Consider the following 6,274-nt stretch of genomic DNA (forward strand, 5'->3'; position numbering starts at 1 on the left):
ATCCCTGATAATCCTCCGAGGCGTCTGAAAAGAAGATGGCCACGGGACCTTCTAATTTAAATTAATGTTTGAAGTACCACCAATGGGTGTTCCTTCCCAAGATTTTCAAGTGTATATGAAACATACAACATATTTACCTATTGTATTATTTTGTACAGTTGTAAATTACATTTAATAAATAATTTAAAAAAAAAAATTAATTGTAAAGAAGATGGTTTCGAGATTTTATATTGTAAAAATGTTTTTAGAGTGTTACCAATGGGTAGTTTCTCTACATGTCTGTGACATACTATTATGATCTTCCTTCAAATTTTCTTGTATTAAATGCACAGTTTAAATGTCAATAAATAAATACAAAAAATATATATATTAATTGTTATCTGCTTGAATTGGATTTCTCGTTTTTTTATTTACATCCACATCTGTCACATATAAAATTGAAAATCAGCAGATTGGCTTACATTAGTTAAATAATCAGCATGTAAGCCATGAGGAAGAACAGGGCCCAGTTATACCTCTTCTCTGGCTTTTTTTTACTTTCTTGTGTTAAAAGGTCACTCATCCACGTTCTTTTTGGTTTCTGTCTTATGTTCTCAGGCATGAGAGTTGTGTTCATTTGTTCTATAAGTATATTTTGGTGTCCCAGTAATTTATTCAAATAGACTAAGCATATTTTTTTTTAGTAATTTATTTATTGTTATTTACAATTGTATACACATATATACAAGTAAATTTGCTGTAGGTGACATAGTGATATGATACAAACATGTGGAGAATCTACCCACTGATAGAACTCCAATAACATTTCTAGAGGAGAAGATCTCGAGGCCATCTTCTTTTCAGACGCCTAGGAGGAGTATTAAGTAATGAAGGAAAAGCCAGGTTAGAAACAAGTGGATTTGGGTGGTTGAGAAGTTTGGGACTGAGCATTAAGGAGATAATTATTTCCGATTTTGTAGATGTACGCCGAACTCTACGACCTTAAAATATATTGGGAACACAGTATTTGTCATTCGAAAAATTGTCCTTAAGAATGTAATCCTGGAAATAATACAAGGTATTTATTATACCCCATTCTTTATTACTTTAATGAAAACTATGTACAATTACTGGTATAAATTGATGAGTCTGCCAAGTATAGGTAGGGGGAATAAAAAATGGGGACTGTTTAAAAACGTTTCAAAAATTTCCATTCGGAACTTTATATCTGTGTATAGTAATCTATAATTAATAATAAGGAAAAAAAATTAAAAAAATCATGTATTACTACTATTCTACATTATACATTTACTGACGGGGTTGAGACCGCATGCCTACCCAACTTGGAAAAGTTGATAAAAATAGAAGGGACGATCTTAAGAAAAATCTATGGGGCAAGGAAAACACAAGAAGGTACAGGGAAAGATATAAAAAAGAGATCTATAGAAAAATCATAGACCTGGAAACCGAGATAAGAATCACAAGGCTGATGTTCTATGGGCACATGAAAACGATGAAGGAGGAAAGATTGGACAAAAAGATCTTTAACAAAATTTTTAGTTACAAAATCATGGGATGATGACGAGGCAAATAACAGAATGATTAAAGAACCTTAAAGTATCAACTGTCAAGATAGAAGCACTTACATGAAAACACTGAAAAATCTCGCCAATATTGGAAGAAGATAAAAGAGGGGTACGAAGTGGTCCGAAGAAAGAAAAGAAAAAAGAAAATCAAGACTCCCAAAGAAGACTAACCAATGATATTCACGTGGTCCTCAGTGGCTGGTAGGAGAAAACAAATTACTGAACTATGCCTTTACATTATAAGAATTTAAAATGTTTGCCTAGGTATAATTAAACAATTAGCAACACAGTACCGTTGGCTAGTGCGAAGTTTTTAAATCAAGTTTTTCTCTCTTTCTTTTATTTTCTTCCAATAAACCTATTTTATCTTAAACATTATTTTTTTTTAACAATATTCTGAACTGTTTGTTGAAACGAAGCGGTCTGATATTTATGGTATAAAAGCTGAGGAGAAAAAAATACATTTGTTTCACCCCGATTTTTTATTATTTTAATGAAAACTATGTATAGTTACTAGTGAAAATTGCTGAGTCTGCCAAGTATTGGTATAGGTACAAAGCGTTAAAAAAAAAGTTTTTCATTCGAAGCTGCATATCTTTTAACACTACAAGAAATACTAGAAAATCTAATGGAGAACTATTTAAAGAAGAGTAAATATTCTAATGTGCAATAGATGATTTTATTGCACATTAGAATAATGTTTACGTGCAATAGAGCTTTTTAAAATGCAACATTTCATAAAGAATGCACTGAAAATTCAGTATTGCATTTATTAGGGGTCATATTTTAGCAAATTTACTCTACTTTAAGTGATGTTTGCCTCCCATATCACAGCCCTCGAAGAATGGTGTCGTAATTGGAGGATTAAGATAAAACCCAACAAATCCCATCAAATCACCTTTACCCTTCACCGTAAACGTACTGACTGCCCTACAGTTTCATTTATAATGTTACTCTTACCCCTGTCCAACATATCCGCTACCTTGGACTACATTTGGACAAACGATTAACCTGGAATCCTCACACGAGACTGAAAAAAACAGAAAACTGCACGTTGATTTCGACTATTACAATACTTACTAGACAAACGGTCTAAACTTCCAACTCATTACAAAAGACTGATCTACATGAATGTAATAAAGCCAAGCTGTACATATGGGCTCCACTAAACCTTCGAATTTCTCTCGTACTTACTATGTTACAAATAAAATCATACATAAAGACCTTAATGTTCCCTATGTAACCGATCTAGCCCGAACCAAATATCACTCCTTCCATTATAAACTCCCTAACCACTTAAAACCCCTAGTTTCTAACCTTGCATCCTCTTTTATTCTAATGACTATCCTCCGAGACGCCTGAAAAGAAGATGATCACGAGACCAGCTAATGTAAAATGCCATTAGAGTGCTTGAAAAAAAATGATCTCTAAGGTTTTCTTGTGTTGTTGGTAATTTTAAAGATATAAAGCTTAAAGAATGAAATTTTTTTTTAACGTTTTGTACAGCCACGATTTTTTATTCCCCCTAGCTATACATGGCAGACTCATAAATTTCGACTAGTAATTATACATCGTTTTTATTAAAGTAATAAAAAATTGGAGTAAAGAACTGACTTTTTCTCCTCTTGAGATCTTACTAACAGCTTCACTGCGCCAGGACACTGTGGTGAATCTCTGTCTGTCCAACCAATATCCGGATGGATGGTAACCACGGCTACACTTTCAAAGTTTCAATAAAACTTGTCTGCGTAGGGCTTAAAAATTACACGTATACAACTGCATGTACCTGTGTCTATATATCAAAATATGTTTGATTCTTTTTCCGGATATCACAATGATGTTTCCAATTTTTTTCAAAGTCATTTGTTGATAGTATAGATCGAACTTGGCCAATAAAAACTAACTACTTGATATTCCGCAGATGTGACCTCAATCCACCTTTACCTACATCTGAGAAGAGCGCATGCGCAGCTGCTAGTCCGTTTTCATAATTAAACTCAACCGTGATGTAACGCACTCTCATAACTCATCCCACATCGGCGAGGGCTGGTAAAAAGTTCTCGCCTGCTACAGAGGATGTTGCAGCTGGTGCGGCATCTGTTCGCTCGGGATCGTGCCTCGCCTAAGAGCCGTAAATTAAATTCTGTGAAACGTCCTGAGGAATCGATAGGCTCGGCACATCCTGCGGGAGGATGATGAAGAAGTAGACTATGTCCTTCCTGGTTCGCATTTGATAGGATTAACTATAATACGGAATAGACTAAGTTTGCAATCAAGATAATCGATAGTAGCTTAATAAAGTCAGTGTGCATAGCACTGCAATATAAACTACATACTCCTGAAAGTACTTTTTGAGTTTTATATGTAATTGAGCTCTGGGGCTCCACTAAACCATCAAATTCCTCCCGCATCCAATCCTTACAATCTAAAATCCTACGTAAGATACTTGATGCTTCTTATTACGTTACAAATAAGCATTAACATCCCATTCGTTGCAGATTTGACCCAAAACAGATATGCGTCTTTTCATTCCAAACTCATTACCCATCCTAACCCATTAATTCTTAATCTTTCATCCTTAACAATCCCTGATAATCCTCCGAGACGTCTGAAAAGAAGATGGCCACGGGACCTTTTAATTTAAATTAATGCTTGAAGTACAACCAATGGGAGGTTCCTTCCCAAGATTTTCAAGTGTAAATGAAACATACAAGATATTTACTTATTGTATTTATTATTTGTACAGTTGTAAATCACATATATAAATTTTTAAAAAATTGAGTTTTAATACTCAATACACACTTAATAGAAGGGTGGTCTAAACTTCTAATTCATTTCAAAAGACTGATCTACATGACTAAATGCCTATCTTGACTCACGGAGTTAAGCTTTGGGGCTCCACTAAACATCGAATTCCTCTCGTATCCAATCCTTGCAATCCAAAATCCTTCGTTAAATCCTCAATAGTCCTTAATGGTTCATATTTAACCGATCTATTCCGAACCTGATATCAATCCTTCCATAATAAACTTCCTTAACACCCAAACCCACACGTTTCTAACCTTGCTTCCTCTCTCATTCCTAACAATCCTCTTAGCCGTCTAAAAAGAAGATGGCCACGAGACCTTCTAATATAAAAACGTTATTAGGGTACTACCAATGGCTAGTTTATCTACATTTCTGCGTCATGTCATTATCATTGTACATCAAATTTACTGGATGTATTATTATGTACAGTTATAAATTTCAAGTGTTGGCAAACATATGTCCGTCTTATGGATCTAGAAATATATTTTTTAAAAAATGCAACATTTTATAAGAACAACTAGAACATTTTGTGAGTTTATTTTGTCAAATATCATAAAAACTACTACTCCGAAAAAAGTTTAGTATATTTAACTGAGCTTGACATACATCTGTACGTCCAATGGTTTGCGAAATGAAGTTTTTCATAAATCAAATTTATTGTCCGAACAACTATAAATGAATTTATTTTAGCCAATATCATGAAAACTACTATTCCTACGAAAGTAAAGGTCATAAACTTCTGTATAGTCCTTTAAACTAGCTTTAATTTGAGTGCTAATAGACATCTGTACGTCACATAGTTCCTGAGATATAGATCTCTCAAAATAAATTAACTAACTACTAATCTTTCAGTAGATTATTAAGAAATTTTGCTTTTTAAAAAGCTATACCTCGAGAACTATCGGACATAAATAGCTCTTTTAGGGCTAATATTTCAGAAAATTTACTCTTCTTTAAATAATGTTCTCTAAGATTTTATAGTGTTGTTGGTAGTTTTTAGGATATAGATCTCCGAATGAAAAATTAACGATTTTTTTAGGTTTTGAAACAGCCTCCATTTTTTATTCCCCCTACCTATACTTGGCAGACTCATCAATTTTGACTAGTAATTATACATAGTTATCATTAAAGTAATAAAAAAATTGGGGTGAGATAACTGCCTTTTTTCTTCCCGGCTCTTGTACTATAACCAATCACTCAATTGGTTCGATAAAGTAATCTATTGCTAAATGTTTATACTTTTTAATCAATTAAAAGCAATTATATCTTTATAGCCTCGTTTTGGACAACAGACATTATCGAGGAAAATCTATTAATTACAATTTTATTATCATCAATTATAAAATCAATTTCACAGCCTCACACATATTTTCTAAAATAATTAAAGTTCACGTGTTATTTTATTTAGTTTCTTTTCCTATAAAAGCCAACTTCATAAGAAATTCATATTAAATATTTATTAACTATAAAACAATTCATGTTTAATTACCTACTTTATTACATCTATTACTGATTTTTTAATTGAAAAATTGCTATACTATTATAAGAAACTATATATTTTTTATTGTATTTCGTATATGTCCTAATAAAAATAAGTAGTAAAAGACATTAATAATAATAATAATAAAAATAAAGGCTTATTGAACTCGAATGTTCGATGCCGATAAGTTTAATCGTTCTTCATATGCATTCATCCATAACTCTTGAAATATACTAAATCAGTTTTAACGCAATCCTCCCATCTACCTTTCGGTTTATAATGGGGTACATTACGCTGCTTTTTTGTATGCTGCAACGCTAAAGCCTGAATTATATTTACAGAGTGCAGTTTCCTCAATTCTTTAAATTCTCTGGTTAACTTATCCTTTGATATGTATGAGAGGTACCAGCTGGGGTTTTTT

Source organism: Halyomorpha halys, unplaced genomic scaffold, assembly GCF_000696795.3.
Source record: "Halyomorpha halys isolate HHAL.00 unplaced genomic scaffold, Hhal_1.1 Scaffold3.1, whole genome shotgun sequence".
NCBI classification, from domain to species: Eukaryota; Metazoa; Arthropoda; class Insecta; order Hemiptera; family Pentatomidae; genus Halyomorpha; species Halyomorpha halys.